This window comes from Schistocerca cancellata, chromosome 5, assembly GCF_023864275.1.
Source record: "Schistocerca cancellata isolate TAMUIC-IGC-003103 chromosome 5, iqSchCanc2.1, whole genome shotgun sequence".
Taxonomy (NCBI): domain Eukaryota; kingdom Metazoa; phylum Arthropoda; class Insecta; order Orthoptera; family Acrididae; genus Schistocerca; species Schistocerca cancellata.
Genome location: NC_064630.1, coordinates 274,400,067 through 274,413,510, shown reverse-complemented (window position 1 = coordinate 274,413,510; position 13,444 = coordinate 274,400,067). Strand labels below are relative to the sequence as shown.

The 13,444-nt window shown below is 40.3% G+C and overlaps 2 non-coding genes across 2 annotated transcripts; one reads left to right on the top strand and one right to left on the bottom strand.

Moving 5' to 3' along the window:
- Positions 1-2,183: 2,183 nt before the first annotated feature.
- On the bottom strand, positions 2,184-2,258 carry Trnas-cga (transfer RNA serine (anticodon CGA)). The gene has a single exon. It is a non-coding gene; the product is annotated as a tRNA-Ser (tRNA).
- A 613-nt stretch (positions 2,259-2,871) lies between these two features.
- Positions 2,872-2,946, top strand: Trnas-cga (transfer RNA serine (anticodon CGA)). Its single transcript has one exon. It is a non-coding gene; the product is annotated as a tRNA-Ser (tRNA).
- Positions 2,947-13,444: the final 10,498 nt, after the last annotated feature.

The window sequence follows — 13,444 nt, the reverse complement described above, 5'->3', positions numbered from 1 at the left end:
TATTCTCAGACTCGCTTTATCCATGCAGACCTGAGAATGTTCTCCGAAATTTTGAATATAAAGTATATTCTCTGTTTTATTCATACGACCCCTGGTAACCTACAGCCAATATGTTCCAGTGAGCAGCGATTTGTCTTGCTTTTGTTCTTATGCTTTTTCAGGACGATGCACAAACTGTTGTAGTACAAACATCACACATCACATATATTTTAAATAATCACTGTGGAACACAAACGATTCATAATATTCTTCATGTGAGTTTCAGCCTCAGGTATGTATTTTACATTTGATATTTACAATACGAAGACCACCCATTAAGCCACGATATCATTCACATCCTATTAATCCTATTAATCAAAATCTAAATCAAGCGAAGAAAATGTGAGAGGTGCAACATGTTAATATTAGAAAAATAGGGGACATGGCAACACATCTGCTCACTAAGAGACTTGAGATTTTATTAACTTTCTCAACAGATTATTTCCAAAATAAATTTACGCAATTACAAATATAGCATATTTTAGTATAAGTTAAAAGACATCTGTTATTAGGCTATGTTAAGTGTTTATCTAGTGTGTTAATTTTTGTTTCTGTTCCTTATCATCTATAGTAGTTGCTAGGATGTTACTTAGTGCACGTGTTTTTCTAGTGCAGTGAGGATATACTTTTTCAGAGTTCTGGCTGTTGGGGCTTCATGAAGTGTTTAAGTTGTGCGAACAATCCAAGGACAACCTGTAGAAATTTGTTATTAGCTAGCTTCAGTTGCTCAATTTGAATGTAACAGTAAACCTTGATTCTTTTAACAAGTGAACTCTCACGTATAAAAAAGGTTCGAATGTCCGATTACTTTACACATGAGTTAATGGGTTTAATATTTGACGTTGCTTCATGCGATAAAAAGTTAAAAATTATGTTTTAAGTTTGTTGGTGGTCGCTAAGTACTCTCATTATCAAACGGTGGATGAGTATAGTCTGCGTAATTTGCGCTCTGTTTTAAACAAAAGCTAGTTTTTCTCGCACCCCAATATTTAAGTCGTCGCATCTCCGGAAATATATCTTACAATGATATAATTTTGCAGGTAGATTTAGTGGAACACCGTCTGCAAAGTGTTGTAAACAAAGTTAGTAATAAAACGTCATGCTGACGTTTTACTGCATGAACAGAGAAAACGTAGATGAACGTTTTATAGGTTGTCTTCTTTGTTTTTCGACTTCTTTTTCCGCAGTAGCAGATATACATTGTAACAATGTTCATGATCTCAGTAAAAAAAACTGTAAGAGAAAAAAACCATATTGTTACAGTGACCACTGAAGATGGTTCAAAACTGGTTCAAATGACTCTGAGCACTATGGGACTTAACATCTATGGTCATCAGTCCCCTAGAACTTAGAACTACTTAAACCTAACTAACCTAAGGACATCACACAACATCCTGTCATCACGAGGCAGAGAAAATCCCTGACCCCGCCGGGAATCGAACTCGGGAACCCGGGCTCGGGAAGCGATAACGCTACGCACGACCACGAGCTGCGGACACCACTGAAGATGCTTTGGAATAAAATGAAATGCGTCTGGTCTTATTAAGACTTTCATTACAGTTTGCAAAAGACATTAATTAACCAATAAAACTTGAACTTTTTTCCTTTCATCATTTTGCGAGGTTTGCGGGGGAGGGGTTCCCTGAGAAATCTTTTTGTAAAAGTTTGAAATTATGTGAAAATTTGGTTGGACGTCGCATAAGTGCTGTCATTCTCAAATACAGGATGAGTATGATCAGGGTAATTTGCGCGTCGTGAGCTCCTCTTCCTCAAGACATACACACAATTCTAACTATAACACTTGTCTCATAGCATTAAATCTTTAACATATGGTTATATCTCTCAATGAGTGGGTTATGACAGCATTTTAAATTTTTAAATTCCGTCAATAATTGCGTGAAAATCAAAATTTTGTTACCCCTGGAAGACCTGCAACTGGGACCGGGTGACGGAGCACAGGGTTAGTCGTCTAGTGATATAGACTGAGGTGAGAGGTATGAAACACACCTAACATTCACGTAACATGGTTACGATCTTAAATAACCAAGACTACTAGGAAAACTACCGTACACTTTCCAGAATGAGATTTTCACTCTGCAGCGGAGTGTGCGCTGATATGAAACTTCCTGGCAGATTAAAACTGTGTGCCCGACCGAGACTCGAACTCGGGACCTTTGCCTTTCGCGGGCAAGCGCTCTACCAACTGAGCTACCGAAGCACGACTCACGCCCGGTACTCACAGCTTTACTTCTGCCAGTATCTCGTCTCCTACCTTCCAAACTTTACAGAAGCTCTCCTGCGAACCTCGCAGAACTAGCACTCCCGAAAGAAAGGATATAGCGGAGACATGGCTTAGCCACAGCCTGGGGGATGTTTCCAGAATGAGATTTTCACTCTGCAGCGGAGTGTGCGCTGATATGAAACTTCCTGGCAGATTAAAACTGTGTGCCCGACCGAGACTCGAACTCGGGACCTTTGCCTTTCGCTGGCAAGCGCTCTACCAACTGAGCTACCGAAGCACGACTCACGCCCGGTACTCACAGCTTTACTTCTGCCAGTATCTCGTCTCCTACCTTAATCTCACCTCCTGTGTGCCTTCCTGGCACACAGTTTTAATCTGCCAGGAAGTTTCATATCAGCGCACACTCCGCTGCAGAGTGAAAATCTCATTCTGGAAACATCCCCCAGGCTGTGGCTAAGCCATGTCTCCGCTATATCCTTTCTTTCGGGAGTGCTAGTTCTGCGAGGTTCGCAGGAGAGCTTCTGTAAAGTTTGGAAGGTAGGAGACGAGATACTGGCAGAAGTAGAGCTGTGAGTACCGGGCGTGAGTCGTGCTTCGGTAGCTCAGTTGGTAGAGCGCTTGCCCGCGAAAGGCAAAGGTCCCGAGTTCGAGTCTCGGTCGGGCACACAGTTTTAATCTGCCAGGAAGTTTCATACCGTACACTTATTTGTGACAGTTTACGGTAGCTACGGTAGTTTTACAGCTCTAAAGCAAGGAAGCGAAATAACTGCATTATAACCAGCGGTCGTTCCGGTGGTTGTAACTGACGCCGTATTTCAGCGACGAGAAAGGCTTTCGTTATGAACAGAAGACAGCCGAGTTGGAAACGCGCCGGATTAAGCTGCCATTGGGACAGGCAGCAGTGCTCGCGTGCCACGCAGCCCTACAAATCTGCCGAGTCCGCAGTCAGCACGAAAAACTCGGCAACGAGCAGACAGCGCTGCGAATTCTGCTAGGCTGGCTGGTTGGCTTCCCGAGCATTCCGGGCTCGATTCCTGCCTCCCTCGGCTTGATAACTTAGTGGCTACCTCGGCAGTCAGCTATACGACTGAGTCCGGTAGTCTGTTGCACCTGGGGTGGTACGACGTTAATAAGAGTACCTCACTGCATCAGTCCTGCTAGCAGACCCTCGCAGGTCACAGAACATTCATTTCATTCATTGTACGGTTATGCGGTGTCCACGTAACAGTAAACGAGATGGCGTCTACTGTTCACTGTTCTGCAGGCTCCTAAACTAGGCTGCTGTTAGCTCGTTTTAGCCTCTCTGTGTATCATATTGGACAGATATTACGAGAGTTGTAAAACGACCACAAGCAACCGTGAACTACCATAAGTGACTACGGTACTTTTAGCAGTAGCTTTGGTCATTTAAGGTCGTACGTGTGTTACCTGTACGTCAGCTGTGTTGCCTACTTTCGGGCTTTACCTCATAACGATCGCTTTCTTTACGCATACTATCAGCATCTTACTAGATTTCTCTAAAAACCGGAAGCAATGAACTGTCTAGAAATTGAGTGAGGATATACAGGGTGAGTCACCTAACGTTACCGCTGGATATATTTCGTAAACCACATCAAATACTGACGAATCGATTCCACAGACCGAACGTGAGGAGAGGGGCTAGTGTAATTGGTTAATACAAACCATAAAAAAATGCACGGAAGTATGTTTTTTAACACAAACCTACGTTTTTTTAAATGGAACCCCGTTAGTTTTGTTAGCACATCTGAACATATGAACAAATACGTAATCAGTGCCGTTTGTTGCATTGTAAAATGTTAGTTACATCCGGAGATATTGTAACCTAAAGTTGACGCTTGAGTACCACTCCTCCGCTGTTCGATCGTGTGTATCGGAGAGCTCCGAATTACGTAGGGATCCAAAGGGAACGGTGATGGACCTTAGGTACAGAAGAGACTGGAACAGCACATTACGTCCACATACTAACACCTTTTTATTGGTCTTTTTCACTGACGCACATGTACATTACCATGAGGGGTGAGGTACACGTACACACATGGTTCAGTTTTCAATTACGGAGTGGAATAGAGTGTGTCCCGACATGTCAGGCCAATAGATGTTCAATGTGGTGGCCATCATTTGCTACACACAATTGCAATCTCTGGCGTAATGAATGTCGTACACGCCGCAGTACATCTGGTGTAATGTCGCCGCAGGCTGCCACAATACGTTGTCTCATATCCTCTGGGGTTGTAGGCACATCACGGTACACATTCTCCTTTAACGTACCCCACAGAAAGAAGTCCAGAGGTGTAAGATCAGGAGAACCGGCTGGCCAATTTATGCGTCTCTCACGTTCTATAAACGCCCGTCGAACGTGTACCTCACCCCTCATGGTAATGTACATGTGCGTCAGTGAGAAAGACCAATAAAAATGTGTTAGCATGTGGACGTAATGTGCTGTTCCAGCCTCTTCTGTACCTAAGGTCCATCACCGTTCCCTTTGGATCCCTACGTAATTCGGTGCTCTCCGATACACACGATCGAACAGCGGACGAGTGGTACTCAAGCGTCAACTTTAGGTTACAATATCTCCGGATCTAATTAACATTTTACAATGCAACAAACGGCACTGATTACGTATTTGTTTATATGTTCAGCTGTCCTAACAAAACTAACGGGGTTCCATGTAAAAAAACGTAGGTTTGTGTTAAAAAACATACTTCCGTGCATTTTTTTATAGTTTGTATTAACCAATTACACTAGCCCCTCTCCTCACGTTCGGTCTGTGGAATCGATTCGTCAGTATTTGATGTGGTTTACGAAATATATCCAGCGGTAATGTTAGGTGACTCACCCCGTACAAAGGGCCACATAATCTACGGAACATTTTTGTTCTACACAGATACCCTGCTGAATAATAAATAGGATTTATAGCAAAACTGGAATTGTCAATGTTTCATCCAGGTTTTATTCGAAAATTGTTGATCTGTAACGTGAAACAGAAGGATGTTGTAGCAAAAGTAAAGAAAACAATACAGGTTTATCACATAGCATTAGCAAACCCAATTTTCTCAACAAAAAGGAAAAGCTAAAAGAAAAGCACAAAACAAAATTATATCAAACATCGATTCAATACTTCGTCGAACTTCTATTAAACACGTTTTTGTTACTCATAAACTACTTTCACATTTATCAGTAATAACATGAAACTCTTGCCTTTAATGATGATGAAGAACGTTCTGCAAAATAACAACAATAATTATACTTTTTGTATTTGTGCATGTGCACTGTACCTGCATAAAAATTAATTGCTTTAGTTACATAAAACCGCAGAACTTACTCTATCGCCTTATATTTATTACTGATAAAATGCAATTTATATTCTGTAATGATACATAATACACAATGGACTAACACTGAATGATGTGCGGTTCTGTACAAAACAAACAACCAAAAAAACAAAAAACAAAGAGAAGTCGTCTGCTCCTATTTTCTCTCTTACACATTCATTTAGGTTTGTTTCCCTACCAATTCTACAAATACTACTGGTAATCCTCCCATTTACTACGTAATTTATGCAGTGTACCAAAACTACCGAACCGTAGTATTCTTAGAGCGCAACTCTAGACACTTTTGTTTGACCGATGCAGTATAGTAAACTGTAGAGTTGGTTTCAGGTATGCGGATTTGCCTCAACAGCTTATACCCAAAGCGCTGCATAGTGGCATTTATTTTGCCTCTGAAGTACATTTTTTAGTAATTAATGTTGTATCTACCTTCATGAAATACTTCTGACTTCCTAGCTGCTTGACAATACAAAAGATGACACAGCAACTGATGTTGCAATGGTTGTTTTTGTAGTTATTTTGTTCTGTTCCAAGCCCTTAGTATACGTCATTTCTCTTGATTTGGGTGTAGATACGGTAACTGAGGAATTTTAGGAACACAACAATACTGGGAAAACAAGTTCCTGACGGACGCTAATAATTTGTGCTACGGGATTATTCGGCAAGAAAACTGAGTAATGTGTTAATGACTGAAACTGGGTTCTAACATAATACAATAGATAAGTAAATACTAGTATGTAACAAAATAAAAAATAAAAGGACAAAAGAATTTTAACTCTGTCTGAAAACTTCAAACCTCAAATAACTTAAATTTTCGTCTTTTGGCGTTAGATCAAATTCTTTAGTAAAGCTCTAACTTTAAAAAAGAAGAAAAAATAAATAATAGTGATCTTACATAGCATATTCAATTTTCCGTGAGTTCGTGCACTCTTACACTACCTTACTGCAAAAAACATAAAATATAAGAGGAATATATTTATTTAAAAAAGTTCTTTCAGGACATTAGATGATCTCAAGTACTAATTTGTAAGACGTAGAGAACTTATGAAAGCTTAAGTGCTGATGAACCTTACCAACACAACGTGTTCTTGCGTCGAATGGCACACACGGATAGTTCAGTGTCGAAGCAGAATTCGAGAAAACAGCTCACACTGTCGTTCTTATGTGTCAAGATTACCTTGCAGCTGAAAGAAAATAAAGATCATATAATACCAATTGCCATTTGCAAAACAGAAACGTCAGCACTCAGTTGTAATATAGCACAAATTATCATGGGAAAACTGAAGCTGCAACACTTACAAGTAATTCTTGAGGGTATTTTTGTTTTGTCGTTGCAACTACAAGAATGCATGATTTTTTCCACCAGACGCTTTTCGCTTTATTGAGGTGAAGCGTCATCGGTAATAGGGATTTCGCTTGATTTTTCGCTTACATCGGAAAATGCTGTCTGCTAGCACATCGTTGAAGTTTTTCTGCATTAGACACTGATAATTATGGTCTAACTGTTAGTTGTTCTGCAGCTCTATACATTTCCCAATGTAGGCGAGAAATCAAGCGAAAATCACCATCACTGATGATGCATTACCTCAATAAAGCGAAACGCGTCTACTGAAAAAAATCACGCATATTTGTAATTGCAACGACAGAATAAAAATAGCCTGGAGAATTGTGAAGCAACTATGGACATTATGGCCACACAAATGAAGAATTGGCTCTGAGCACTATGGGACTCAACATCTTAGGTCATAAGTCCCCTAGAACTTAGAACTACTTAAACCTAACTAACCTAAGGACATCACACACACCCATGCCCGAGGCAGGATTCGAACCTGCGACCGTAGCAGTCCCGCGGTTCCGGACTGCAGCGCCAGAACCGCTAGACCACCGCGGCCGGCAAATGAAGAATTCAAAGAAGTAATGGACATATTGGCAATCAATAGGGTTTTAGGTACTGACGAATTCCACAGAATAACAGTAGGATACATACTGTCAAGCAGAGATAGAATTCTGAAATTCCTCTTGCTTTCATTACGGTACCAGCGGAAAAATGCTCCTACTGGAGCACAAAAAGGTGGAAAACTTCCTCAACACCTTTAAAAATTTTCCCAAAAATTTTGTCATGCGAACAACCAACTAGTCCTTCTCTAAAGTCGCTGATACCCATTTGCTCTTGCTCTCTCTTACTGTTAGTTTCTCTTTCATTCGTTCCCACTGTTGTTGTCTCTTCTCACTGTCACTATCTCTCTCTACCTCGTAGTCATTGTCATAGGCTCTGCCTCTCATTGTCACTGGCTTTCACCCACTTCCACTTTCTCCTTCTCTTTATTCCTCTCCCATTGGTACCGTCTCCTTCACTCTTTGCCTAACACTGTTCTGTCACTGTCAACTATGCTCCACTGCCACCGTTTCCATCTCTTTCTCTCACTCTGCTATTGTCTCCTTCGCTCACTGTCTACTATCTCCCAGTATTTATTACTTTTACGTCTCTTTGCCATTGCGGCTTTCTCTCACAGCATAAAAAAATCGCCAATGTGTCCACGTGCCAAAATTGTTGGAAACATTTTTAAAGGTGCTGAGGTAGGCAGAGTGATGCAGCTGGCATCTCACTTTTCAGTCAGAGTCTTTTAAACAGGAGCATATTCGCATTCTTTGTGCTCCGATAGCAGCATTTTTCCGCCGGTTTCCCTTTCTCCCTGCTACAGCAGGGAATGTCACAAATATAGAAAGACCATTACGGGTTAGTAAAACTTTGGATAATTTACCTGTGTAAAATCAAATAACACAAAATTAATTTTACACCTCATCCGGATTTTACGTGCACAAAAATTTTGCATGTGCTTCAGTACCACAGCATGCGGTTACCAGAATCCGTCTGACGATACCGAAGACACTTTCCAGCATATCTCTTTGTGCAAACGTCACTTTATAAACTATGTTTTGGCCTCACATCAAAATTTACATGCGTATTTCACGTGTGCAAGTGGTGAAACTTTGAACATCTGTCTCTCGAAAATGGATAAAGATACCAACAAAATTTCAGGGTTGTTTGAAATCGAAATGTTAAGAATATACTGTAAAAATTTCAGACATTTGCTGAACAACAGGATACATACTGTCAAGCAGAGATAGTATTCTGAAATTCCTCTTGCTTTCATTACCGTACCAGCGGAAAAATGCTCCTACTGGAGCTACTACTGCGACTTAAATTCCGGGTGTTTCTCTATAACGTACAGAGACATTTGAAAATAGGAAGAGGCACTTTAAATTCCTAGAGAATATATCGTTAAAATTTGAACAATTTGTTGAGGTTAGTTATTTAGATATCGGCTGATGACGGCGAAAAAATGGTGTAAAAAGGTTTTTCGCTTTTCTCAGGAACCGGCCGTGAACTAAATGTTGCCTCCGTAAGCCCTTAAGGCGCGCCATGGACTACGTATAACGTCTAATACAAAAAAAAAGAACCAATTTGCTCCGTTTGCCTGGCTGGAGTAAATGTGTAACATTGAAAATTTTGATCCTGCACTGTACGATAGCTACAGTAAATCGATCATTCTGTCTGGTACACAAATGATCCCTAGCCCAAGGGCTGTCCAAAACACTTTCTATCTCAAACAGAACCCGAGGAATGAGCCCCGGAAAAATCCCGCTACTGTGGGTGACCTTTTGGAAACTATTTATTTGTGCATGCTGTTGCATGTATACCGACACGGTGAGAACGCGGTGCACCACGCTTAGTACATCTCACTCGAATATTCAACACATTGGAAAGTTACGGCTTCGGATTATTTGTATATATATTTATCGGTTTAAGAAATTTTCTCTTCGTCGCACAGAAGAAAAACTCCATACGATAGCATCTGCACAGTTAATTAATAATTGGTCATATATTGACTTTATAAATTATTTTGTTCTGGGATCGCGTATTACACGTAAGTGCTAGACGTTTTTTTTATTGGGAACAGGTTACAGGACGGGTAAGAATGTAAACAAAATGGGAACGGCTAGTGCTAATGTGTCGGCTCAGAAATTCTCTTTTTCAGCTATCAATAACTGTCCAAATTCCTTGCCGGCCACGCTTCCCGGAAATGCAGACGACCGACTCATTTTAAGCTGCATTATGTAGATTTAATCTTCACTGCAGCTTTACTAGTTAGTGGTATCCATTGAGGATGACACGTGAGTGTACTGAAATTTCATGAATCTACGTAACTCTTCGTGATAAAATAGGCAAGCTTGTCGCAATAAATCGAAGAAAATCCAAGCAGCTGCGGGCTTCTTGCTCACCAAGGGTCTACAGACGATCCTCACAAATGATAGTTAATGAATCATTTTAGTGTTATGTTTTCACGTCAGACGACCAGCTCTCACTAATATGCTGTTGTTACTATGTTCTTCGGTCCAAGAACTGGCTTGATACAGCTCTCCACACTCTCACCTTATCTCTGAATAACTACTGCAACCTACATCAATTTCAACCTGCTTATTTTATTCATACCTAAGATTTCCTCTCCAATTTTTCCCCCTCACACTTCCTCTATTACCAAATTAACAATTCCTTGATGCCTCAGGATATGTTCTATCACCCGACCCCATCTCTTGGTCAAGTTATGCCATAAATTTCTTTTTTTCTCCAATTCGATTCAGTACCTCCTCATTAGTCATTCGATCTACCCATACGATCTACAGAATTCCATTGCAGTACCAGATGTCAAAAGCATCTATTCTCTTCTTGTCTAAAATACTTACCGCCCACGATTCACACCCGTACATGCCTACAACCCATGTAAATACCTTCATAAACATTTAATTTTATATTAGACGTTATCAAATGTCTTTTTTTTCTGATGTACTTTTCTTCTTGTTGCCAGTCTGCATTTTACATCCTCTCAACTTCGGTCATCATTAATTTTTCTCCCCAAATAACAAAACCCATCTTCTCCTTGTAGTATCTCATTTCCTAATCTAATACCCTCAGCATCGCCTGATTTAATTCGACTACGTTCCATTACACATGTGTTACTTTTGTTGGTGTTCATTTTATAATCTCTTTTCAAGACGCTATCCATTTCACTCATCTTCTCTTCCAAGTCATTTGACTTCACTTAAAGTTTTTATTTACTGTCCCTAAACATTAATTAATTCCTTTTCCAAATTTTTCCTTGATTTTCTTCACAGCTTGGTCAGTCGGGGATAGACTACAGGCTTGCCTCACTCACTTTTCAAGTACGGCTTCCCTTTCATGTCGTTCGACTATTATAACTGAAATCTGGTTTCCGTACAAGCTGCAAAAAACCTTTATTTCCCAATATTTTATCACATCTAGCTTTAAAATATCAAAGAGTGTAATCCGATCAACACTGTCAAAAACTTTCTCTAAATACGCTAAAATGCTAGCTATAAAAGTAGATTTGCATTTTTCAATCCATCCTTTAGGATGGATAGGGTCAATATTGCTTCTCGTGTTCCTACATGTCTCAGGAACCCAAACTGGTCTTCCCGATCGGTTTCTACCAGTTTTTACATTCTTCTGTAAGCAATTCGTGTCAGTGTTTTGCAACTGTGACTTATTAAGCTGATAGTTCTATAGCATCACACTTGTCAGCACCTGCCTGTTTTTGGAATTGAGATTGTTATATTCTTCTTGAAGTCTGAGGGTATTCCACCTGTCTCCAATATATTGTACACCAGGTGGAATACTTAGTCACGGCTGGCTCACCCAGTGATCTCATTATTTCCAAGGGAACGTCGTCTACTCCAGGGGCCTTGTTACGACTTCGCTCTTTCAATGATATTCAAATTCTTGAAGTACCATAGCTCCCACAGCATCTACATCTACGTCCTCTTCCATTTCTGCAATATTGTTTTCAAGTTTATTTTCGTTGTATTGCCCATCTGTATGATTCCTCCACCTTTCAGCTTTCGCTTCTTTGCTAGGACTGGCTTGCCACTTCAGCTCATTGTGTTCATTTGACTGTTTCTCGTTTCTCCAAAGATTTTTTTTAACTTTCCTATTGGTGGCATCTATCTTTCCCTCACGTAAGAATACTTCTACATCCTTGCATTTGTCGGCTAGCCATTCCAGTTTCGCCATTTAGCACTTTCCGTCAACCTCATTTTATAGGCTTCTGTATTCCGTTATGACTGCTTCGTTTGCTGCATTTTCTATTTTCTCCTTTCGTTAGTTAAATTCAGTATCATCTGTGTTATCTAGATACATGATTTCAACACGATTTTATACGGCTGGAATGAAACACATGAACTCCAAGAATTCACATTCGTTTTCTGGTAAAATAATGGAGAAATAAAACAAACTTGCCATTAGTTAAAAATCAAAAGAAACTCATAAGCTATTGTGAAGACACGAACAGTGTCAAAACTCTTGGATATGTGCATCGTTTTAGTAGAACCCTTGTTTGCGAGATTACGGTTTTGGTAGCTGAAGTTTGTCCGTAATTATATGTGTGTTCCGTTAACATTTGAAAAATTAGAGTTCGTTTTCTGTCTTCTTTATTATTCAATTTATCTAGTGTCCTAACGTAAGGGCTATTTCGCTTTGTGTGGATAACAGCAAGAAAGTTTTACATGGAAATGTCGCCCAAGAATATTTATTACCTCTGAAGAACTGTAACGTATTTTAAAAGAGGATCGTTCCCCTTAATTGTGCAAACATACGACGCGTGGCATTTATTGATAGGACAGAACGATATTGCAAAACTGTTGAAGTTACAAATAACTGAGGAACACGTGAAAGCTAAGTCATTCACTTGGACTCTCTGCGTCTCTAATTTAGCGGCGGTGTCTAAATTTTTTTAATAATTCAGTTTTGAAATGGGAAAAGGTACCTAACAAAATGTTATTCTTACAGCAATGTTACAAATTGAAAAGGTGATTTCGTTATTTTATTATGGTTTATTTCCCCATTATTTCTTCAGACAATAGGCATTCATTAGTGCTATTACTCCAAATAACATCTCTCAGCTTCAACTCCGCAAGCCATCTTATGTTGTGTGTGTGGGGGGGGGGGGGAGTTACTTTGAGTAATGCTGTCGCGTTCTTCCTCACTTTCTTGCTCCAGTTGCAAATGTTCCCCGTGTCCGGGTTCCCGGGTTCGATTCCCGGCGGGGTCAGGGATTTTCTCTGCCTCGTGATGACTGGGTGTTGTGTGATGTCCTTAGGTTAGTTAGGTTTAAGTACTTCTAAGTTCTAGGGGACTGATGACCATAGATGTTAAGTCCCATAGTGCTCAGAGCCATTTTTTTTGCAATTGATCCGCGGGAAGAATAACTGTTGGGAAGCGTCCGTGTGCGTTCGAATCTCTGTAATATTACCTTCATGGTGTTTTCGCGAGATATGCGTAATTTTTTGGCTGACTCTTCTAGGAACGTAGGCTGTCGGTATTTTAACTGTAAACCAGAAGGCGGTCCACAACGGCACTCTTACAGCATTTGGCACTGGAGTTGGCTGAGCAGGTCCCTGACGCTTTCGCTCTTGCTAAATCAACTTGTTAGTGAATGCGCTGGTGTTCCCTGGTTCTACTGTAATTCCTCTGTCAATCCTATCTGGTGTGGACACCAGACAGACGAGCAATGTTCAAATAATATCGGTTGAACGAGCGCTTTGGTAACTACCTCCTTTGTGCGTTTTCTACTCTTCCTGAGGATTCTTCCAGTAACTCTGTCTCTCATCTGTCTTACCTGTTATTAGCTTTGTGCGCTCGCTGCCCTTTAAATCGCTCCGTACACACACTCCCATTGAGTAAGATAAAACACGTATTAAATCTTTTGTTTATATTCTTCGATCAGCTGTTTCTCAG